General features: G+C 50.6%; 13 non-coding genes across 13 annotated transcripts; all 13 read right to left on the bottom strand.

Moving 5' to 3' along the window:
• Nucleotides 1-1,229: 1,229 nt before the first annotated feature.
• Trnae-uuc lies at nt 1,230-1,301 on the bottom strand. Its single transcript has one exon. It is a non-coding gene; the product is annotated as a tRNA-Glu (tRNA).
• Nucleotides 1,302-3,033: 1,732 nt separating this feature from the next.
• Trnae-uuc lies at nt 3,034-3,105 on the bottom strand. The gene has a single exon. It is a non-coding gene; the product is annotated as a tRNA-Glu (tRNA).
• A 1,731-nt stretch (nt 3,106-4,836) lies between these two features.
• Trnae-uuc lies at nt 4,837-4,908 on the bottom strand. The gene has a single exon. It is a non-coding gene; the product is annotated as a tRNA-Glu (tRNA).
• A 1,735-nt stretch (nt 4,909-6,643) lies between these two features.
• Trnae-uuc lies at nt 6,644-6,715 on the bottom strand. Its single transcript has one exon. It is a non-coding gene; the product is annotated as a tRNA-Glu (tRNA).
• Nucleotides 6,716-8,450: 1,735 nt separating this feature from the next.
• Trnae-uuc lies at nt 8,451-8,522 on the bottom strand. The gene has a single exon. It is a non-coding gene; the product is annotated as a tRNA-Glu (tRNA).
• Nucleotides 8,523-10,252: 1,730 nt separating this feature from the next.
• On the bottom strand, nt 10,253-10,324 carry Trnae-uuc. Its single transcript has one exon. It is a non-coding gene; the product is annotated as a tRNA-Glu (tRNA).
• Nucleotides 10,325-12,054: 1,730 nt separating this feature from the next.
• Nucleotides 12,055-12,126, bottom strand: Trnae-uuc. Its single transcript has one exon. It is a non-coding gene; the product is annotated as a tRNA-Glu (tRNA).
• A 1,734-nt stretch (nt 12,127-13,860) lies between these two features.
• Nucleotides 13,861-13,932, bottom strand: Trnae-uuc. The gene has a single exon. It is a non-coding gene; the product is annotated as a tRNA-Glu (tRNA).
• Nucleotides 13,933-15,667: 1,735 nt separating this feature from the next.
• Nucleotides 15,668-15,739, bottom strand: Trnae-uuc. Its single transcript has one exon. It is a non-coding gene; the product is annotated as a tRNA-Glu (tRNA).
• Nucleotides 15,740-17,469: 1,730 nt separating this feature from the next.
• Trnae-uuc lies at nt 17,470-17,541 on the bottom strand. The gene has a single exon. It is a non-coding gene; the product is annotated as a tRNA-Glu (tRNA).
• A 1,729-nt stretch (nt 17,542-19,270) lies between these two features.
• Nucleotides 19,271-19,342, bottom strand: Trnae-uuc. The gene has a single exon. It is a non-coding gene; the product is annotated as a tRNA-Glu (tRNA).
• A 1,731-nt stretch (nt 19,343-21,073) lies between these two features.
• On the bottom strand, nt 21,074-21,145 carry Trnae-uuc. The gene has a single exon. It is a non-coding gene; the product is annotated as a tRNA-Glu (tRNA).
• Nucleotides 21,146-22,874: 1,729 nt separating this feature from the next.
• On the bottom strand, nt 22,875-22,946 carry Trnae-uuc. Its single transcript has one exon. It is a non-coding gene; the product is annotated as a tRNA-Glu (tRNA).
• Between the last annotated feature and the right edge of the window lie 1,327 nt (nt 22,947-24,273).

Raw genomic sequence — 24,273 nt, 5'->3', positions numbered from 1 at the left:
GTGCATCGCCCTTGAAGCAACGTGGCACCGCGTTCCGATGTGCTGGAGGGCAGAGGGCCTGCAGCAGGGTCGCTTGAGCCTCTGGTGGCAGCAGGGGCGGCAACGCACCGCGACACAGGAAGAATGCAGCGCAATGCGGTGGTGGTGTAACGGTCAGCATGGTTTCTTCCCAAGCTGTTAATCCGGGTTCGATTCCTGGCGACCGCAGGAGGATTTGTCATTTTTGCGTAGCGCAATAGTATGTGTTCAAGACCATTCGATCCTCGAAATTGCCACGTGTCGCGGCACAGGTAGTATCTCCTCGTCTCCTGCCTCGTTCCAGCTAAGTGGATTGATTTCACTTCATCGTGTGTCGACTTGGCCCGACTTTGCCCGACTGCTGCTCGCTGCCGCTCGGCGGTGGGGCCGATATGACAGGAGAAGTACGACAATCGGCTGCGAGAAATAAGGTAATCAAGAGTACTTTTCCTTTTCAATACGAAAAGCTAAACTTTCATTTACAAATTTCGGAAATCTCACTGCTTCGCCACAGTGTTATCTACACATTTGAGAAATTATCTGTTGATTCGTACGGTTCTGTTATTGCCAAAGTCGTTCTTGCACTTTCCTTGCGCTCTTTTTGCAAACAGCCTAGTTAAATTTTGGATCATATGTTCGTTAACGTAATTTAAATTGCTTAGGGAGGCATCATAGCACGTCAACACTGTAGCACAAGAGGAGGAGGGGGGGGGGGGGGTTGAAATGAAAGGGTCCAATAGCACGCACAGTTCCCGGACGATCACCCATCCACTCACTAACCACGCAAACGTCTGCTTAACTTCATTAATCGAAAGTGAGCTGGCCGTTGGCAACCCCTTAGCGAAACGTTCAGACTTCTAGCTGGATGTGCACATCATTTAGAATCTGCCTGGCAGAGTCTCGCAGGAGACAGCATTTCCTATTAGGGGAGAAAATGGAATGGCCCGTGGAGGGATGGAACCCATGACCTACGCGTTACTAGCACGACGCTATAGCCCACTGAGCTAACGGGCAATGCAACACTGTCGCATCAGCAGTCCAAAACCGCAAAACCGTCTCCTCTCCCTTCAAAACGGCCCCGCCATTAACGTGAGGATGTATCTCTTTTTCTTGACTTTCTCTCACCTTATACCTGGAACCCAGAGCAGCAGCTCCACGAAGACGAAAAACGGCCGTGAGAAGTTTTCTCATCTCAGCCCCGAAAATTCACGTTCAGGTACCGGGAATCGAACCCGGGCCTCCTGGGTGAAAGCCAGGTATCCTAGCCACTAAACCATACCGGACATACCTCAACGATCCACTACGTGTGTATGCGTCCAGAAATACTTCTCCTCCACGCAACTTTAGGGCCGAATCTGGCGCCAACGCTGAACTCTGTCCGCCACCACGATCCCGCTTACTCACTCCCAAAGCGCGCAAGTCATACTAGGCAAACATCGCTTTCAGTCTCGAGTGCAACTAGCAAAACTGTAATTAGTAATAACTGGAAACAAACACACGTTGACGCAAAGTAGCCTAGGTGGTAATAAACGGCAAATACGGCCTTACCTCGCAAAAGCTATGCTGTGCCTTTCACCGTCGTGGAGAGAAAATGAGATGGCTGAGTTGAGGATAGAACGTACGCCCTTAAGATAATGACACGCGCAGCCCACTGCGCCACCGAGGCATACAGGAATACTCGCCACCGCAGCCTCACTAAGAAGTTCTAATTTCAGAATTGTTTTCCCACCATGCCGTGCATGAAATGGTCGATTTCTCGGCGGAAGTCAATGCTGCGTCTAGTTACAGTGCATCGCCCTTGAAGCAACGTGGCACCGCGTTCCGATGTGCTGGAGGGCAGAGGGCCTGCAGCAGGGTCGCTTGAGCCTCTGGTGGCAGCAGGGGCGGCAACGCACCGCGACACAGGAAGAATGCAGCGCAATGCGGTGGTGGTGTAACGGTCAGCATGGTTTCTTCCCAAGCTGTTAATCCGGGTTCGATTCCTGGCGACCGCAGGAGGATTTGTCATTTTTGCGTAGCGCAATAGTATGTGTTCAAGACCATTCGATCCTCGAAATTGCCACGTGTCGCGGCACAGGTAGTATCTCCTCGTCTCCTGCCTCGTTCCAGCTAAGTGGATTGATTTCACTTCATCGTGTGTCGACTTGGCCCGACTTTGCTCGACTGCCGCTCGCTGCCGCTCGGCGGTGGGGCCGATATGACAGGAGAAGTACGACAATCGGCTGCGAGAAATAAGGTAATCAAGAGTACTTTTCCTTTTCAATACGAAAAGCTAAACTTTCATTTACAAATTTCGGAAATCTCACTGCTTCGCCACAGTGTTATCTACACATTTGAGAAATTATCTGTTGATTCGTACGGTTCTGTTATTGCCAAAGTCGTTCTTGCACTTTCCTTGCGCTCTTTTTGCAAACAGCCTAGTTAAATTTTGGATCATATGTTCGTTAACGTAATTTAAATTGCTTAGGGAGGCATCATAGCACGTCAACACTGTAGCACAAGAGGAGGAGGGGGGGGGGGGGTTGAAATGAAAGGGTCCAATAGCACGCACAGTTCCCGGACGATCACCCATCCACTCACTAACCACGCAAACGTCTGCTTAACTTCATTAATCGAAAGTGAGCTGGCCGTTGGCAACCCCTTAGCGAAACGTTCAGACTTCTAGCTGGATGTGCACATCATTTAGAATCTGCCTGGCAGAGTCTCGCAGGAGACAGCATTTCCTATTAGGGGAGAAAATGGAATGGCCCGTGGAGGGATGGAACCCATGACCTACGCGTTACTAGCACGACGCTATAGCCCACTGAGCTAACGGGCAATGCAACACTGTCGCATCAGCAGTCCAAAACCGCAAAACCGTCTCCTCTCCCTTCAAAACGGCCCCGCCATTAACGTGAGGATGTATCTCTTTTTCTTGACTTTCTCTCACCTTATACCTGGAACCCAGAGCAGCAGCTCCACGAAGACGAAAAACGGCCGTGAGAAGTTTTCTCATCTCAGCCCCGAAAATTCACGTTCAGGTACCGGGAATCGAACCCGGGCCTCCTGGGTGAAAGCCAGGTATCCTAGCCACTAAACCATACCGGACATACCTCAACGATCCACTACGTGTGTATGCGTCCAGAAATACTTCTCCTCCACGCAACTTTAGGGCCGAATCTGGCGCCAACGCTGAACTCTGTCCGCCACCACGATCCCGCTTACTCACTCCCAAAGCGCGCAAGTCATACTAGGCAAACATCGCTTTCAGTCTCGAGTGCAACTAGCAAAACTGTAATTAGTAATAACTGGAAACAAACACACGTTGACGCAAAGTAGCCTAGGTGGTAATAAACGGCAAATACGGCCTTACCTCGCAAAAGCTATGCTGTGCCTTTCACCGTCGTGGAGAGAAAATGAGATGGCTGAGTTGAGGATAGAACGTACGCCCTTAAGATAATGACACGCGCAGCCCACTGCGCCACCGAGGCATACAGGAATACTCGCCACCGCAGCCTCACTAAGAAGTTCTAATTTCAGAATTGTTTTCCCACCATGCCGTGCATGAAATGGTCGATTTCTCGGCGGAAGTCAATGCTGCGTCTAGTTACAGTGCATCGCCCTTGAAGCAACGTGGCACCGCGTTCCGATGTGCTGGAGGGCAGAGGGCCTGCAGCAGGGTCGCTTGAGCCTCTGGTGGCAGCAGGGGCGGCAACGCACCGCGACACAGGAAGAATGCAGCGCAATGCGGTGGTGGTGTAACGGTCAGCATGGTTTCTTCCCAAGCTGTTAATCCGGGTTCGATTCCTGGCGACCGCAGGAGGATTTGTCATTTTTGCGTAGCGCAATAGTATGTGTTCAAGACCATTCGATCCTCGAAATTGCCACGTGTCGCGGCACAGGTAGTATCTCCTCGTCTCCTGCCTCGTTCCAGCTAAGTGGATTGATTTCACTTCATCGTGTGTCGACTTGGCCCGACTTTGCTCGACTGCCGCTCGCTGCCGCTCGGCGGTGGGGCCGATATGACAGGAGAAGTACGACAATCGGCTGCGAGAAATAAGGTAATCAAGAGTACTTTTCCTTTTCAATACGAAAAGCTAAACTTTCATTTACAAATTTCGGAAATCTCACTGCTTCGCCACAGTGTTATCTACACATTTGAGAAATTATCTGTTGATTCGTACGGTTCTGTTATTGCCAAAGTCGTTCTTGCACTTTCCTTGCGCTCTTTTTGCAAACAGCCTAGTTAAATTTTGGATCATATGTTCGTTAACGTAATTTAAATTGCTTAGGGAGGCATCATAGCACGTCAACACTGTAGCACAAGAGGAGGAGGGGGGGGGGGGTTGAAATGAAAGGGTCCAATAGCACGCACAGTTCCCGGACGATCACCCATCCACTCACTAACCACGCAAACGTCTGCTTAACTTCATTAATCGAAAGTGAGCTGGCCGTTGGCAACCCCTTAGCGAAACGTTCAGACTTCTAGCTGGATGTGCACATCATTTAGAATCTGCCTGGCAGAGTCTCGCAGGAGACAGCATTTCCTATTAGGGGAGAAAATGGAATGGCCCGTGGAGGGATGGAACCCATGACCTACGCGTTACTAGCACGACGCTATAGCCCACTGAGCTAACGGGCAATGCAACACTGTCGCATCAGCAGTCCAAAACCGCAAAACCGTCTCCTCTCCCTTCAAAACGGCCCCGCCATTAACGTGAGGATGTATCTCTTTTTCTTGACTTTCTCTCACCTTATACCTGGAACCCAGAGCAGCAGCTCCACGAAGACGAAAAACGGCCGTGAGAAGTTTTCTCATCTCAGCCCCGAAAATTCACGTTCAGGTACCGGGAATCGAACCCGGGCCTCCTGGGTGAAAGCCAGGTATCCTAGCCACTAAACCATACCGGACATACCTCAACGATCCACTACGTGTGTATGCGTCCAGAAATACTTCTCCTCCACGCAACTTTAGGGCCGAATCTGGCGCCAACGCTGAACTCTGTCCGCCACCACGATCCCGCTTACTCACTCCCAAAGCGCGCAAGTCATACTAGGCAAACATCGCTTTCAGTCTCGAGTGCAACTAGCAAAACTGTAATTAGTAATAACTGGAAACAAACACACGTTGACGCAAAGTAGCCTAGGTGGTAATAAACGGCAAATACGGCCTTACCTCGCAAAAGCTATGCTGTGCCTTTCACCGTCGTGGAGAGAAAATGAGATGGCTGAGTTGAGGATAGAACGTACGCCCTTAAGATAATGACACGCGCAGCCCACTGCGCCACCGAGGCATACAGGAATACTCGCCACCGCAGCCTCACTAAGAAGTTCTAATTTCAGAATTGTTTTCCCACCATGCCGTGCATGAAATGGTCGATTTCTCGGCGGAAGTCAATGCTGCGTCTAGTTACAGTGCATCGCCCTGGAAGCAACGTGGCACCGCGTTCCGATGTGCTGGAGGGCAGAGGGCCTGCAGCAGGGTCGCTTGAGCCTCTGGTGGCAGCAGGGGCGGCAACGCACCGCGACACAGGAAGAATGCAGCGCAATGCGGTGGTGGTGTAACGGTCAGCATGGTTTCTTCCCAAGCTGTTAATCCGGGTTCGATTCCTGGCGACCGCAGGAGGATTTGTCATTTTTGCGTAGCGCAATAGTATGTGTTCAAGACCATTCGATCCTCGAAATTGCCACGTGTCGCGGCACAGGTAGTATCTCCTCGTCTCCTGCCTCGTTCCAGCTAAGTGGATTGATTTCACTTCATCGTGTGTCGACTTGGCCCGACTTTGCTCGACTGCCGCTCGCTGCCGCTCGGCGGTGGGGCCGATATGACAGGAGAAGTACGACAATCGGCTGCGAGAAATAAGGTAATCAAGAGTACTTTTCCTTTTCAATACGAAAAGCTAAACTTTCATTTACAAATTTCGGAAATCTCACTGCTTCGCCACAGTGTTATCTACACATTTGAGAAATTATCTGTTGATTCGTACGGTTCTGTTATTGCCAAAGTCGTTCTTGCACTTTCCTTGCGCTCTTTTTGCAAACAGCCTAGTTAAATTTTGGATCATATGTTCGTTAACGTAATTTAAATTGCTTAGGGAGGCATCATAGCACGTCAACACTGTAGCACAAGAGGAGGAGGGGGGGGGGGGGGGGTTGAAATGAAAGGGTCCAATAGCACGCACAGTTCCCGGACGATCACCCATCCACTCACTAACCACGCAAACGTCTGCTTAACTTCATTAATCGAAAGTGAGCTGGCCGTTGGCAACCCCTTAGCGAAACGTTCAGACTTCTAGCTGGATGTGCACATCATTTAGAATCTGCCTGGCAGAGTCTCGCAGGAGACAGCATTTCCTATTAGGGGAGAAAATGGAATGGCCCGTGGAGGGATGGAACCCATGACCTACGCGTTACTAGCACGACGCTATAGCCCACTGAGCTAACGGGCAATGCAACACTGTCGCATCAGCAGTCCAAAACCGCAAAACCGTCTCCTCTCCCTTCAAAACGGCCCCGCCATTAACGTGAGGATGTATCTCTTTTTCTTGACTTTCTCTCACCTTATACCTGGAACCCAGAGCAGCAGCTCCACGAAGACGAAAAACGGCCGTGAGAAGTTTTCTCATCTCAGCCCCGAAAATTCACGTTCAGGTACCGGGAATCGAACCCGGGCCTCCTGGGTGAAAGCCAGGTATCCTAGCCACTAAACCATACCGGACATACCTCAACGATCCACTACGTGTGTATGCGTCCAGAAATACTTCTCCTCCACGCAACTTTAGGGCCGAATCTGGCGCCAACGCTGAACTCTGTCCGCCACCACGATCCCGCTTACTCACTCCCAAAGCGCGCAAGTCATACTAGGCAAACATCGCTTTCAGTCTCGAGTGCAACTAGCAAAACTGTAATTAGTAATAACTGGAAACAAACACACGTTGACGCAAAGTAGCCTAGGTGGTAATAAACGGCAAATACGGCCTTACCTCGCAAAAGCTATGCTGTGCCTTTCACCGTCGTGGAGAGAAAATGAGATGGCTGAGTTGAGGATAGAACGTACGCCCTTAAGATAATGACACGCGCAGCCCACTGCGCCACCGAGGCATACAGGAATACTCGCCACCGCAGCCTCACTAAGAAGTTCTAATTTCAGAATTGTTTTCCCACCATGCCGTGCATGAAATGGTCGATTTCTCGGCGGAAGTCAATGCTGCGTCTAGTTACAGTGCATCGCCCTGGAAGCAACGTGGCACCGCGTTCCGATGTGCTGGAGGGCAGAGGGCCTGCAGCAGGGTCGCTTGAGCCTCTGGTGGCAGCAGGGGCGGCAACGCACCGCGACACAGGAAGAATGCAGCGCAATGCGGTGGTGGTGTAACGGTCAGCATGGTTTCTTCCCAAGCTGTTAATCCGGGTTCGATTCCTGGCGACCGCAGGAGGATTTGTCATTTTTGCGTAGCGCAATAGTATGTGTTCAAGACCATTCGATCCTCGAAATTGCCACGTGTCGCGGCACAGGTAGTATCTCCTCGTCTCCTGCCTCGTTCCAGCTAAGTGGATTGATTTCACTTCATCGTGTGTCGACTTGGCCCGACTTTGCTCGACTGCCGCTCGCTGCCGCTCGGCGGTGGGGCCGATATGACAGGAGAAGTACGACAATCGGCTGCGAGAAATAAGGTAATCAAGAGTACTTTTCCTTTTCAATACGAAAAGCTAAACTTTCATTTACAAATTTCGGAAATCTCACTGCTTCGCCACAGTGTTATCTACACATTTGAGAAATTATCTGTTGATTCGTACGGTTCTGTTATTGCCAAAGTCGTTCTTGCACTTTCCTTGCGCTCTTTTTGCAAACAGCCTAGTTAAATTTTGGATCATATGTTCGTTAACGTAATTTAAATTGCTTAGGGAGGCATCATAGCACGTCAACACTGTAGCACAAGAGGAGGAGGGGGGGGGGGGGGTTGAAATGAAAGGGTCCAATAGCACGCACAGTTCCCGGACGATCACACCCATCCACTCACTAACCACGCAAACGTCTGCTTAACTTCATTAATCGAAAGTGAGCTGGCCGTTGGCAACCCCTTAGCGAAACGTTCAGACTTCTAGCTGGATGTGCACATCATTTAGAATCTGCCTGGCAGAGTCTCGCAGGAGACAGCATTTCCTATTAGGGGAGAAAATGGAATGGCCCGTGGAGGGATGGAACCCATGACCTACGCGTTACTAGCACGACGCTATAGCCCACTGAGCTAACGGGCAATGCAACACTGTCGCATCAGCAGTCCAAAACCGCAAAACCGTCTCCTCTCCCTTCAAAACGGCCCCGCCATTAACGTGAGGATGTATCTCTTTTTCTTGACTTTCTCTCACCTTATACCTGGAACCCAGAGCAGCAGCTCCACGAAGACGAAAAACGGCCGTGAGAAGTTTTCTCATCTCAGCCCCGAAAATTCACGTTCAGGTACCGGGAATCGAACCCGGGCCTCCTGGGTGAAAGCCAGGTATCCTAGCCACTAAACCATACCGGACATACCTCAACGATCCACTACGTGTGTATGCGTCCAGAAATACTTCTCCTCCACGCAACTTTAGGGCCGAATCTGGCGCCAACGCTGAACTCTGTCCGCCACCACGATCCCGCTTACTCACTCCCAAAGCGCGCAAGTCATACTAGGCAAACATCGCTTTCAGTCTCGAGTGCAACTAGCAAAACTGTAATTAGTAATAACTGGAAACAAACACACGTTGACGCAAAGTAGCCTAGGTGGTAATAAACGGCAAATACGGCCTTACCTCGCAAAAGCTATGCTGTGCCTTTCACCGTCGTGGAGAGAAAATGAGATGGCTGAGTTGAGGATAGAACGTACGCCCTTAAGATAATGACACGCGCAGCCCACTGCGCCACCGAGGCATACAGGAATACTCGCCACCGCAGCCTCACTAAGAAGTTCTAATTTCAGAATTGTTTTCCCACCATGCCGTGCATGAAATGGTCGATTTCTCGGCGGAAGTCAATGCTGCGTCTAGTTACAGTGCATCGCCCTGGAAGCAACGTGGCACCGCGTTCCGATGTGCTGGAGGGCAGAGGGCCTGCAGCAGGGTCGCTTGAGCCTCTGGTGGCAGCAGGGGCGGCAACGCACCGCGACACAGGAAGAATGCAGCGCAATGCGGTGGTGGTGTAACGGTCAGCATGGTTTCTTCCCAAGCAGTTAATCCGGTTTCGATTCCTGGCGACCGCAGGAGGATTTGTCATTTTTGCGTAGCGCAATAGTATGTGTTCAAGACCATTCGATCCTCGAAATTGCCACGTGTCGCGGCACAGGTAGTATCTCCTCGTCTCCTGCCTCGTTCCAGCTAAGTGGATTGATTTCACTTCATCGTGTGTCGACTTGGCCCGACTTTGCTCGACTGCCGCTCGCTGCCGCTCGGCGGTGGGGCCGATATGACAGGAGAAGTACGACAATCGGCTGCGAGAAATAAGGTAATCAAGAGTACTTTTCCTTTTCAATACGAAAAGCTAAACTTTCATTTACAAATTTCGGAAATCTCACTGCTTCGCCACAGTGTTATCTACACATTTGAGAAATTATCTGTTGATTCGTACGGTTCTGTTATTGCCAAAGTCGTTCTTGCACTTTCCTTGCGCTCTTTTTGCAAACAGCCTAGTTAAATTTTGGATCATATGTTCGTTAACGTAATTTAAATTGCTTAGGGAGGCATCATAGCACGTCAACACTGTAGCACAAGAGGAGGAGGGGGGGGGGGTTGAAATGAAAGGGTCCAATAGCACGCACAGTTCCCGGACGATCACCCATCCACTCACTAACCACGCAAACGTCTGCTTAACTTCATTAATCGAAAGTGAGCTGGCCGTTGGCAACCCCTTAGCGAAACGTTCAGACTTCTAGCTGGATGTGCACATCATTTAGAATCTGCCTGGCAGAGTCTCGCAGGAGACAGCATTTCCTATTAGGGGAGAAAATGGAATGGCCCGTGGAGGGATGGAACCCATGACCTACGCGTTACTAGCACGACGCTATAGCCCACTGAGCTAACGGGCAATGCAACACTGTCGCATCAGCAGTCCAAAACCGCAAAACCGTCTCCTCTCCCTTCAAAACGGCCCCGCCATTAACGTGAGGATGTATCTCTTTTTCTTTACTTTCTCTCACCTTATACCTGGAACCCAGAGCAGCAGCTCCACGAAGACGAAAAACGGCCGTGAGAAGTTTTCTCATCTCAGCCCCGAAAATTCACGTTCAGGTACCGGGAATCGAACCCGGGCCTCCTGGGTGAAAGCCAGGTATCCTAGCCACTAAACCATACCGGACATACCTCAACGATCCACTACGTGTGTATGCGTCCAGAAATACTTCTCCTCCACGCAACTTTAGGGCCGAATCTGGCGCCAACGCTGAACTCTGTCCGCCACCACGATCCCGCTTACTCACTCCCAAAGCGCGCAAGTCATACTAGGCAAACATCGCTTTCAGTCTCGAGTGCAACTAGCAAAACTGTAATTAGTAATAACTGGAAACAAACACACGTTGACGCAAAGTAGCCTAGGTGGTAATAAACGGCAAATACGGCCTTACCTCGCAAAAGCTATGCTGTGCCTTTCACCGTCGTGGAGAGAAAATGAGATGGCTGAGTTGAGGATAGAACGTACGCCCTTAAGATAATGACACGCGCAGCCCACTGCGCCACCGAGGCATACAGGAATACTCGCCACCGCAGCCTCACTAAGAAGTTCTAATTTCAGAATTGTTTTCCCACCATGCCGTGCATGAAATGGTCGATTTCTCGGCGGAAGTCAATGCTGCGTCTAGTTACAGTGCATCGCCCTGGAAGCAACGTGGCACCGCGTTCCGATGTGCTGGAGGGCAGAGGGCCTGCAGCAGGGTCGCTTGAGCCTCTGGTGGCAGCAGGGGCGGCAACGCACCGCGACACAGGAAGAATGCAGCGCAATGCGGTGGTGGTGTAACGGTCAGCATGGTTTCTTCCCAAGCAGTTAATCCGGGTTCGATTCCTGGCGACCGCAGGAGGATTTGTCATTTTTGCGTAGCGCAATAGTATGTGTTCAAGACCATTCGATCCTCGAAATTGCCACGTGTCGCGGCACAGGTAGTATCTCCTCGTCTCCTGCCTCGTTCCAGCTAAGTGGATTGATTTCACTTCATCGTGTGTCGACTTGGCCCGACTTTGCTCGACTGCCGCTCGCTGCCGCTCGGCGGTGGGGCCGATATGACAGGAGAAGTACGACAATCGGCTGCGAGAAATAAGGTAATCAAGAGTACTTTTCCTTTTCAATACGAAAAGCTAAACTTTCATTTACAAATTTCGGAAATCTCACTGCTTCGCCACAGTGTTATCTACACATTTGAGAAATTATCTGTTGATTCGTACGGTTCTGTTATTGCCAAAGTCGTTCTTGCACTTTCCTTGCGCTCTTTTTGCAAACAGCCTAGTTAAATTTTGGATCATATGTTCGTTAACGTAATTTAAATTGCTTAGGGAGGCATCATAGCACGTCAACACTGTAGCACAAGAGGAGGAGGGGGGGGGGGTTGAAATGAAAGGGTCCAATAGCACGCACAGTTCCCGGACGATCACCCATCCACTCACTAACCACGCAAACGTCTGCTTAACTTCATTAATCGAAAGTGAGCTGGCCGTTGGCAACCCCTTAGCGAAACGTTCAGACTTCTAGCTGGATGTGCACATCATTTAGAATCTGCCTGGCAGAGTCTCGCAGGAGACAGCATTTCCTATTAGGGGAGAAAATGGAATGGCCCGTGGAGGGATGGAACCCATGACCTACGCGTTACTAGCACGACGCTATAGCCCACTGAGCTAACGGGCAATGCAACACTGTCGCATCAGCAGTCCAAAACCGCAAAACCGTCTCCTCTCCCTTCAAAACGGCCCCGCCATTAACGTGAGGATGTATCTCTTTTTCTTGACTTTCTCTCACCTTATACCTGGAACCCAGAGCAGCAGCTCCACGAAGACGAAAAACGGCCGTGAGAAGTTTTCTCATCTCAGCCCCGAAAATTCACGTTCAGGTACCGGGAATCGAACCCGGGCCTCCTGGGTGAAAGCCAGGTATCCTAGCCACTAAACCATACCGGACATACCTCAACGATCCACTACGTGTGTATGCGTCCAGAAATACTTCTCCTCCACGCAACTTTAGGGCCGAATCTGGCGCCAACGCTGAACTCTGTCCGCCACCACGATCCCGCTTACTCACTCCCAAAGCGCGCAAGTCATACTAGGCAAACATCGCTTTCAGTCTCGAGTGCAACTAGCAAAACTGTAATTAGTAATAACTGGAAACAAACACACGTTGACGCAAAGTAGCCTAGGTGGTAATAAACGGCAAATACGGCCTTACCTCGCAAAAGCTATGCTGTGCCTTTCACCGTCGTGGAGAGAAAATGAGATGGCTGAGTTGAGGATAGAACGTACGCCCTTAAGATAATGACACGCGCAGCCCACTGCGCCACCGAGGCATACAGGAATACTCGCCACCGCAGCCTCACTAAGAAGTTCTAATTTCAGAATTGTTTTCCCACCATGCCGTGCATGAAATGGTCGATTTCTCGGCGGAAGTCAATGCTGCGTCTAGTTACAGTGCATCGCCCTGGAAGCAACGTGGCACCGCGTTCCGATGTGCTGGAGGGCAGAGGGCCTGCAGCAGGGTCGCTTGAGCCTCTGGTGGCAGCAGGGGCGGCAACGCACCGCGACACAGGAAGAATGCAGCGCAATGCGGTGGTGGTGTAACGGTCAGCATGGTTTCTTCCCAAGCAGTTAATCCGGGTTCGATTCCTGGCGACCGCAGGAGGATTTGTCATTTTTGCGTAGCGCAATAGTATGTGTTCAAGACCATTCGATCCTCGAAATTGCCACGTGTCGCGGCACAGGTAGTATCTCCTCGTCTCCTGCCTCGTTCCAGCTAAGTGGATTGATTTCACTTCATCGTGTGTCGACTTGGCCCGACTTTGCTCGACTGCCGCTCGCTGCCGCTCGGCGGTGGGGCCGATATGACAGGAGAAGTACGACAATCGGCTGCGAGAAATAAGGTAATCAAGAGTACTTTTCCTTTTCAATACGAAAAGCTAAACTTTCATTTACAAATTTCGGAAATCTCACTGCTTCGCCACAGTGTTATCTACACATTTGAGAAATTATCTGTTGATTCGTACGGTTCTGTTATTGCCAAAGTCGTTCTTGCACTTTCCTTGCGCTCTTTTTGCAAACAGCCTAGTTAAATTTTGGATCATATGTTCGTTAACGTAATTTAAATTGCTTAGGGAGGCATCATAGCACGTCAACACTGTAGCACAAGAGGAGGAGGGGGGGGGGGGGGGTTGAAATGAAAGGGTCCAATAGCACGCACAGTTCCCGGACGATCACCCATCCACTCACTAACCACGCAAACGTCTGCTTAACTTCATTAATCGAAAGTGAGCTGGCCGTTGGCAACCCCTTAGCGAAACGTTCAGACTTCTAGCTGGATGTGCACATCATTTAGAATCTGCCTGGCAGAGTCTCGCAGGAGACAGCATTTCCTATTAGGGGAGAAAATGGAATGGCCCGTGGAGGGATGGAACCCATGACCTACGCGTTACTAGCACGACGCTATAGCCCACTGAGCTAACGGGCAATGCAACACTGTCGCATCAGCAGTCCAAAACCGCAAAACCGTCTCCTCTCCCTTCAAAACGGCCCCGCCATTAACGTGAGGATGTATCTCTTTTTCTTGACTTTCTCTCACCTTATACCTGGAACCCAGAGCAGCAGCTCCACGAAGACGAAAAACGGCCGTGAGAAGTTTTCTCATCTCAGCCCCGAAAATTCACGTTCAGGTACCGGGAATCGAACCCGGGCCTCCTGGGTGAAAGCCAGGTATCCTAGCCACTAAACCATACCGGACATACCTCAACGATCCACTACGTGTGTATGCGTCCAGAAATACTTCTCCTCCACGCAACTTTAGGGCCGAATCTGGCGCCAACGCTGAACTCTGTCCGCCACCACGATCCCGCTTACTCACTCCCAAAGCGCGCAAGTCATACTAGGCAAACATCGCTTTCAGTCTCGAGTGCAACTAGCAAAACTGTAATTAGTAATAACTGGAAACAAACACACGTTGACGCAAAGTAGCCTAGGTGGTAATAAACGGCAAATACGGCCTTACCTCGCAAAAGCTATGCTGTGCCTTTCACCGTCGTGGAGAGAAAATGAGATGGCTGAGTTGAGGATAGAACGTACGCCCTTAAGATAATGACACGCGCAGCCCACTGCGCCACCGAGGCATACAGGAATACTCGCCACCGCAGCCTCACTAAGAAGTTCTAATTTCAGAATTGTTTTCCCACCATGCCGTGCATGAAATGGTCGATTTCTCGGCGGAAGTCAATGCTGCGTCTAGTTACAGTGCATCGCCCTGGAAGCAACGTGGCACCGCGTTCCGATGTGCTGGAGGGCAGAGGGCCTGCAGCAGGGTCGCTTGAGCCTCTGGTGGCAGCAGGGGCGGCAACGCACCGCGACACAGGAAGAATGCAGCGCAATGCGGTGGTGGTGTAACGGTCAGCATGGTTTCTTCCCAAGCAGTTAATCCGGGTTCGATTCCTGGCGACCGCAGGAGGATTTGTCATTTTTGCGTAGCGCAATAGTATGTGTTCAAGACCATTCGATCCTCGAAATTGCCACGTGTCGCGGCACAGGTAGTATCTCCTCGTCTCCTGCCTCGTTCCAGCTAAGTGGATTGATTTCACTTCATCGTGTGTCGACTTGGCCCGACTTTGCTCGACTGCCGCTCGCTGCCGCTCGGCGGTGGGGCCGATATGACAGGAGAAGTACGACAATCGGCTGCGAGAAATAAGGTAATCAAGAGTACTTTTCCTTTTCAATACGAAAAGCTAAACTTTCATTTACAAATTTCGGAAATCTCACTGCTTCGCCACAGTGTTATCTACACATTTGAGAAATTATCTGTTGATTCGTACGGTTCTGTTATTGCCAAAGTCGTTCTTGCACTTTCCTTGCGCTCTTTTTGCAAACAGCCTAGTTAAATTTTGGATCATATGTTCGTTAACGTAATTTAAATTGCTTAGGGAGGCATCATAGCACGTCAACACTGTAGCACAAGAGGAGGAGGGGGGGGGGGGGGGGTTGAAATGAAAGGGTCCAATAGCACGCACAGTTCCCGGACGATCACCCATCCACTCACTAACAACGCAAACGTCTGCTTAACTTCATTAATCGAAAGTGAGCTGGCCGTTGGCAACCCCTTAGCGAAACGTTCAGACTTCTAGCTGGATGTGCACATCATTTAGAATCTGCCTGGCAGAGTCTCGCAGGAGACAGCATTTCCTATTAGGGGAGAAAATGGAATGGCCCGTGGAGGGATGGAACCCATGACCTACGCGTTACTAGCACGACGCTATAGCCCACTGAGCTAACGGGCAATGCAACACTGTCGCATCAGCAGTCCAAAACCGCAAAACCGTCTCCTCTCCCTTCAAAACGGCCCCGCCATTAACGTGAGGATGTATCTCTTTTTCTTGACTTTCTCTCACCTTATACCTGGAACCCAGAGCAGCAGCTCCACGAAGACGAAAAACGGCCGTGAGAAGTTTTCTCATCTCAGCCCCGAAAATTCACGTTCAGGTACCGGGAATCGAACCCGGGCCTCCTGGGTGAAAGCCAGGTATCCTAGCCACTAAACCATACCGGACATACCTCAACGATCCACTACGTGTGTATGCGTCCAGAAATACTTCTCCTCCACGCAACTTTAGGGCCGAATCTGGCGCCAACGCTGAACTCTGTCCGCCACCACGATCCCGCTTACTCACTCCCAAAGCGCGCAAGTCATACTAGGCAAACATCGCTTTCAGTCTCGAGTGCAACTAGCAAAACTGTAATTAGTAATAACTGGAAACAAACACACGTTGACGCAAAGTAGCCTAGGTGGTAATAAACGGCAAATACGGCCTTACCTCGCAAAAGCTATGCTGTGCCTTTCACCGTCGTGGAGAGAAAATGAGATGGCTGAGTTGAGGATAGAACGTACGCCCTTAAGATAATGACACGCGCAGCCCACTGCGCCACCGAGGCATACAGGAATACTCGCCACCGCAGCCTCACTAAGAAGTTCTAATTTCAGAATTGTTTTCCCACCATGCCGTGCATGAAATGGTCGATTTCTCGGCGGAAGTCAATGCTGCGTCTAGTTACAGTGCATCGCCCTGGAAGCAACGTGGCACCGCGTTCCGATGTGCTGGAGGGCAGAGGGCCTGCAGCAGGGTCGCTTGAGCCTCTGGTGGCAGCAGGGGCGGCAACGCACCGCGACACAGGAAGAATGCAGCGCAATGCGGTGGTGGTGTAACGGTCAGCATGGTTTCTTCCCAAGCAGTTAATCCGGGTTCGATTCCTGGCGACCGCAGGAGGATTTGTCATTTTTGCGTAGCGCAATAGTATGTGTTCAAGACCATTCGATCCTCGAAATTGCCACGTGTCGCGGCACAGGTAGTATCTCCTCGTCTCCTGCCTCGTTCCAGCTAAGTGGATTGATTTCACTTCATCGTGTGTCGACTTGGCCCGACTTTGCTCGACTGCCGCTCGCTGCCGCTCGGCGGTGGGGCCGATATGACAGGAGAAGTACGACAATCGGCTGCGAGAAATAAGGTAATCAAGAGTACTTTTCCTTTTCAATACGAAAAGCTAAACTTTCATTTACAAATTTCGGAAATCTCACTGCTTCGCCACAGTGTTATCTACACATTTGAGAAATTATCTGTTGATTCGTACGGTTCTGTTATTGCCAAAGTCGTTCTTGCACTTTCCTTGCGCTCTTTTTGCAAACAGCCTAGTTAAATTTTGGATCATATGTTCGTTAACGTAATTTAAATTGCTTAGGGAGGCATCATAGCACGTCAACACTGTAGCACAAGAGGAGGAGGGGGGGGGGGTTGAAATGAAAGGGTCCAATAGCACGCACAGTTCCCGGACGATCACCCATCCACTCACTAACCACGCAAACGTCTGCTTAACTTCATTAATCGAAAGTGAGCTGGCCGTTGGCAACCCCTTAGCGAAACGTTCAGACTTCTAGCTGGATGTGCACATCATTTAGAATCTGCCTGGCAGAGTCTCGCAGGAGACAGCATTTCCTATTAGGGGAGAAAATGGAATGGCCCGTGGAGGGATGGAACCCATGACCTACGCGTTACTAGCACGACGCTATAGCCCACTGAGCTAACGGGCAATGCAACACTGTCGCATCAGCAGTCCAAAACCGCAAAACCGTCTCCTCTCCCTTCAAAACGGCCCCGCCATTAACGTGAGGATGTATCTCTTTTTCTTGACTTTCTCTCACCTTATACCTGGAACCCAGAGCAGCAGCTCCACGAAGACGAAAAACGGCCGTGAGAAGTTTTCTCATCTCAGCCCCGAAAATTCACGTTCAGGTACCGGGAATCGAACCCGGGCCTCCTGGGTGAAAGCCAGGTATCCTAGCCACTAAACCATACCGGACATACCTCAACGATCCACTACGTGTGTATGCGTCCAGAAATACTTCTCCTCCACGCAACTTTAGGGCCGAATCTGGCGCCAACGCTGAACTCTGTCCGCCACCACGATCCCGCTTACTCACTCCCAAAGCGCGCAAGTCATACTAGGCAAACATCGCTTTCAGTCTCGAGTGCAACTAGCAAAACTGTAATTAGTAATAACTGGAAACAAACACACGTTGACGCAAAGTAGCCTAGGTGGTAATAAACGGCAAATACGGCCTTACCTCGCAAAAGCTATGCTGTGCCTTTCACCGTCGTGGAGAGAAAATGAGATGGCTGAGTTGAGGATAGAACGTACGCCCTTAAGATAATGACACGCGCAGCCCACTGCGCCACCGAGGCATACAGGAATACTCGCCACCGCAGCCTCACTAAGAAGTTCTAATTTCAGAATTGTTTTCCCACCATGCCGTGCATGAAATGGTCGATTTCTCGGCGGAAGTCAATGCTGCGTCTAGTTACAGTGCATCGCCCTGGAAGCAACGTGGCACCGCGTTCCGATGTGCTGGAGGGCAGAGGGCCTGCAGCAGGGTCGCTTGAGCCTCTGGTGGCAGCAGGGGCGGCAACGCACCGCGACACAGGAAGAATGCAGCGCAATGCGGTGGTGGTGTAACGGTCAGCATGGTTTCTTCCCAAGCAGTTAATCCGGGTTCGATTCCTGGCGACCGCAGGAGGATTTGTCATTTTTGCGTAGCGCAATAGTATGTGTTCAAGACCATTCGATCCTCGAAATTGCCACGTGTCGCGGCACAGGTAGTATCTCCTCGTCTCCTGCCTCGTTCCAGCTAAGTGGATTGATTTCACTTCATCGTGTGTCGACTTGGCCCGACTTTGCTCGACTGCCGCTCGCTGCCGCTCGGCGGTGGGGCCGATATGACAGGAGAAGTACGACAATCGGCTGCGAGAAATAAGGTAATCAAGAGTACTTTTCCTTTTCAATACGAAAAGCTAAACTTTCATTTACAAATTTCGGAAATCTCACTGCTTCGCCACAGTGTTATCTACACATTTGAGAAATTATCTGTTGATTCGTACGGTTCTGTTATTGCCAAAGTCGTTCTTGCACTTTCCTTGCGCTCTTTTTGCAAACAGCCTAGTTAAATTTTGGATCATATGTTCGTTAACGTAATTTAAATTGCTTAGGGAGGCATCATAGCACGTCAACACTGTAGCACAAGAGGAGGAGGGGGGGGGGTTGAAATGAAAGGGTCCAATAGCACGCACAGTTCCCGGACGATCACCCATCCACTCACTAACCACGCAAACGTCTGCTTAACTTCATTAATCGAAAGTGAGCTGGCCGTTGGCAACCCCTTAGCGAAACGTTCAGACTTCTAGCTGGATGTGCACATCATTTAGAATCTGCCTGGCAGAGTCTCGCAGGAGACAGCATTTCCTATTAGGGGAGAAAATGGAATGGCCCGTGGAGGGATGGAACCCATGACCTACGCGTTACTAGCACGACGCTATAGCCCACTGAGCTAACGGGCAATGCAACACTGTCGCATCAGCAGTCCAAAACCGCAAAACCGTCTCCTCTCCCTTCAAAACGGCCCCGCCATTAACGTGAGGATGTATCTCTTTTTCTTGACTTTCTCTCACCTTATACCTGGAACCCAGAGCAGCAGCTCCACGAAGACGAAAAACGGCCGTGAGAAGTTTTCTCATCTCAGCCCCGAAAATTCACGTTCAGGTACCGGGAATCGAACCCGGGCCTCCTGGGTGAAAGCCAGGTATCCTAGCCACTAAACCATACCGGACATACCTCAACGATCCACTACGTGTGTATGCGTCCAGAAATACTTCTCCTCCACGCAACTTTAGGGCCGAATCTGGCGCCAACGCTGAACTCTGTCCGCCACCACGATCCCGCTTACTCACTCCCAAAGCGCGCAAGTCATACTAGGCAAACATCGCTTTCAGTCTCGAGTGCAACTAGCAAAACTGTAATTAGTAATAACTGGAAACAAACACACGTTGACGCAAAGTAGCCTAGGTGGTAATAAACGGCAAATACGGCCTTACCTCGCAAAAGCTATGCTGTGCCTTTCACCGTCGTGGAGAGAAAATGAGATGGCTGAGTTGAGGATAGAACGTACGCCCTTAAGATAATGACACGCGCAGCCCACTGCGCCACCGAGGCATACAGGAATACTCGCCACCGCAGCCTCACTAAGAAGTTCTAATTTCAGAATTGTTTTCCCACCATGCCGTGCATGAAATGGTCGATTTCTCGGCGGAAGTCAATGCTGCGTCTAGTTACAGTGCATCGCCCTGGAAGCAACGTGGCACCGCGTTCCGATGTGCTGGAGGGCAGAGGGCCTGCAGCAGGGTCGCTTGAGCCTCTGGTGGCAGCAGGGGCGGCAACGCACCGCGACACAGGAAGAATGCAGCGCAATGCGGTGGTGGTGTAACGGTCAGCATGGTTTCTTCCCAAGCAGTTAATCCGGGTTCGATTCCTGGCGACCGCAGGAGGATTTGTAATTTTTGCGTAGCGCAATAGTATGTGTTCAAGACCATTCGATCCTCGAAATTGCCACGTGTCGCGGCACAGGTAGTATCTCCTCGTCTCCTGCCTCGTTCCAGCTAAGTGGATTGATTTCACTTCATCGTGTGTCGACTTGGCCCGACTTTGCTCGACTGCCGCTCGCTGCCGCTCGGCGGTGGGGCCGATATGACAGGAGAAGTACGACAATCGGCTGCGAGAAATAAGGTAATCAAGAGTACTTTTCCTTTTCAATACGAAAAGCTAAACTTTCATTTACAAATTTCGGAAATCTCACTGCTTCGCCACAGTGTTATCTACACATTTGAGAAATTATCTGTTGATTCGTACGGTTCTGTTATTGCCAAAGTCGTTCTTGCACTTTCCTTGCGCTCTTTTTGCAAACAGCCTAGTTAAATTTTGGATCATATGTTCGTTAACGTAATTTAAATTGCTTAGGGAGGCATCATAGCACGTCAACACTGTAGCACAAGAGGAGGAGGGGGGGGGGGGTTGAAATGAAAGGGTCCAATAGCACGCACAGTTCCCGGACGATCACCCATCCACTCACTAACCACGCAAACGTCTGCTTAACTTCATTAATCGAAAGTGAGCTGGCCGTTGGCAACCCCTTAGCGAAACGTTCAGACTTCTAGCTGGATGTGCACATCATTTAGAATCTGCCTGGCAGAGTCTCGCAGGAGACAGCATTTCCTATTAGGGGAGAAAATGGAATGGCCCGTGGAGGGATGGAACCCATGACCTACGCGTTACTAGCACGACGCTATAGCCCACTGAGCTAACGGGCAATGCAACACTGTCGCATCAGCAGTCCAAAACCGCAAAACCGTCTCCTCTCCCTTCAAAACGGCCCCGCCATTAACGTGAGGATGTATCTCTTTTTCTTGACTTTCTCTCACCTTATACCTGGAACCCAGAGCAGCAGCTCCACGAAGACGAAAAACGGCCGTGAGAAGTTTTCTCATCTCAGCCCCGAAAATTCACGTTCAGGTACCGGGAATCGAACCCGGGCCTCCTGGGTGAAAGCCAGGTATCCTAGCCACTAAACCATACCGGACATACCTCAACGATCCACTACGTGTGTATGCGTCCAGAAATACTTCTCCTCCACGCAACTTTAGGGCCGAATCTGGCGCCAACGCTGAACTCTGTCCGCCACCACGATCCCGCTTACTCACTCCCAAAGCGCGCAAGTCATACTAGGCAAACATCGCTTTCAGTCTCGAGTGCAACTAGCAAAACTGTAATTAGTAATAACTGGAAACAAACACACGTTGACGCAAAGTAGCCTAGGTGGTAATAAACGGCAAATACGGCCTTACCTCGCAAAAGCTATGCTGTGCCTTTCACCGTCGTGGAGAGAAAATGAGATGGCTGAGTTGAGGATAGAACGTACGCCCTTAAGATAATGACACGCGCAGCCCACTGCGCCACCGAGGCATACAGGAATACTCGCCACCGCAGCCTCACTAAGAAGTTCTAATTTCAGAATTGTTTTCCCACCATGCCGTGCATGAAATGGTCGATTTCTCGGCGGAAGTCAATGCTGCGTCTAGTTACAGTGCATCGCCCTGGAAGCAACGTGGCACCGCGTTCCGATGTGCTGGAGGGCAGAGGGCCTGCAGCAGGGTCGCTTGAGCCTCTGGTGGCAGCAGGGGCGGCAACGCACCGCGACACAGGAAGAATGCAGCGCAATGCGGTGGTGGTGTAACGGTCAGCATGGTTTCTTCCCAAGCAGTTAATCCGGGTTCGATTCCTGGCGACCGCAGGAGGATTTGTCATTTTTGCGTAGCGCAATAGTATGTGTTCAAGACCATTCGATCCTCGAAATTGCCACGTGTCGCGGCACAGGTAGTATCTCCTCGTCTCCTGCCTCGTTCCAGCTAAGTGGATTGATTTCACTTCATCGTGTGTCGACTTGGCCCGACTTTGCTCGACTGCCGCTCGCTGCCGCTCGGCGGTGGGGCCGATATGACAGGAGAAGTACGACAATCGGCTGCGAGAAATAAGGTAATCAAGAGTACTTTTCCTTTTCAATACGAAAAGCTAAACTTTCATTTACAAATTTCGGAAATCTCACTGCTTCGCCACAGTGTTATCTACACATTTGAGAAATTATCTGTTGATTCGTACGGTTCTGTTATTGCCAAAGTCGTTCTTGCACTTTCCTTGCGCTCTTTTTGCAAACAGCCTAGTTAAATTTTGGATCATATGTTCGTTAACGTAATTTAAATTGCTTAGGGAGGCATCATAGCACGTCAACACTGTAGCACAAGAGGAGGAGGGGGGGGGGTTGAAATGAAAGGGTCCAATAGCACGCACAGTTCCCGGACGATCACCCATCCACTCACTAACCACGCAAACGTCTGCTTAACTTCATTAATCGAAAGTGAGCTGGCCGTTGGCAACCCCTTAGCGAAACGTTCAGACTTCTAGCTGGATGTGCACATCATTTAGAATCTGCCTGGCAGAGTCTCGCAGGAGACAGCATTTCCTATTAGGGGAGAAAATGGAATGGCCCGTGGAGGGATGGAACCCATGACCTACGCGTTACTAGCACGACGCTATAGCCCACTGAGCTAACGGGCAATGCAACACTGTCGCATCAGCAGTCCAAAACCGCAAAACCGTCTCCTCTCCCTTCAAAACGGCCCCGCCATTAACGTGAGGATGTATCTCTTTTTCTTGACTTTCTCTCACCTTATACCTGGAACCCAGAGCAGCAGCTCCACGAAGACGAAAAACGGCCGTGAGAAGTTTTCTCATCTCAGCCCCGAAAATTCACGTTCAGGTACCGGGAATCGAACCCGGGCCTCCTGGGTGAAAGCCAGGTATCCTAGCCACTAAACCATACCGGACATACCTCAACGATCCACTACGTGTGTATGCGTCCAGAAATACTTCTCCTCCACGCAACTTTAGGGCCGAATCTGGCGCCAACGCTGAACTCTGTCCGCCACCACGATCCCGCTTACTCACTCCCAAAGCGCGCAAGTCATACTAGGCAAACATCGCTTTCAGTCTCGAGTGCAACTAGCAAAACTGTAATTAGTAATAACTGGAAACAAACACACGTTGACGCAAAGTAGCCTAGGTGGTAATAAACGGCAAATACGGCCTTACCTCGCAAAAGCTATGCTGTGCCTTTCACCGTCGTGGAGAGAAAATGAGATGGCTGAGTTGAGGATAGAACGTACGCCCTTAAGATAATGACACGCGCAGCCCACTGCGCCACCGAGGCATACAGGAATACTCGCCACCGCAGCCTCACTAAGAAGTTCTAATTTCAGAATTGTTTTCCCACCATGCCGTGCATGAAATGGTCGATTTCTCGGCGGAAGTCAATGCTGCGTCTAGTTACAGTGCATCGCCCTGGAAGCAACGTGGCACCGCGTTCCGATGTGCTGGAGGGCAGAGGGCCTGCAGCAGGGTCGCTTGAGCCTCTGGTGGCAGCAGGGGCGGCAACGCACCGCGACACAGGAAGAATGCAGCGCAATGCGGTGGTGGTGTAACGGTCAGCATGGTTTCTTCCCAAGCAGTTAATCCGGGTTCGATTCCTGGCGACCGCAGGAGGATTTGTAATTTTTGCGTAGCGCAATAGTATGTGTTCAAGACCATTCGATCCTCGAAATTGCCACGTGTCGCGGCACAGGTAGTATCTCCTCGTCTCCTGCCTCGTTCCAGCTAAGTGGATTGATTTCACTTCATCGTGTGTCGACTTGGCCCGACTTTGCTCGACTGCCGCTCGCTGCCGCTCGGCGGTGGGGCCGATATGACAGGAGAAGTACGACAATCGGCTGCGAGAAATAAGGTAATCAAGAGTACTTTTCCTTTTCAATACGAAAAGCTAAACTTTCATTTACAAATTTCGGAAATCTCACTGCTTCGCCACAGTGTTATCTACACATTTGAGAAATTATCTGTTGATTCGTACGGTTCTGTTATTGCCAAAGTCGTTCTTGCACTTTCCTTGCGCTCTTTTTGCAAACAGCCTAGTTAAATTTTGGATCATATGTTCGTTAACGTAATTTAAATTGCTTAGGGAGGCATCATAGCACGTCAACACTGTAGCACAAGAGGAGGAGGGGGGGGGGGGGTTGAAATGAAAGGGTCCAATAGCACGCACAGTTCCCGGACGATCACCCATCCACTCACTAACCACGCAAACGTCTGCTTAACTTCATT

Source organism: Schistocerca piceifrons, chromosome 8, assembly GCF_021461385.2.
Source record: "Schistocerca piceifrons isolate TAMUIC-IGC-003096 chromosome 8, iqSchPice1.1, whole genome shotgun sequence".
Classification (NCBI taxonomy): Eukaryota; Metazoa; Arthropoda; class Insecta; order Orthoptera; family Acrididae; genus Schistocerca; species Schistocerca piceifrons.
The sequence above is the reverse complement of the archived record's forward strand: the minus strand, read 5'-3'. Positions and strand labels throughout refer to the sequence as shown.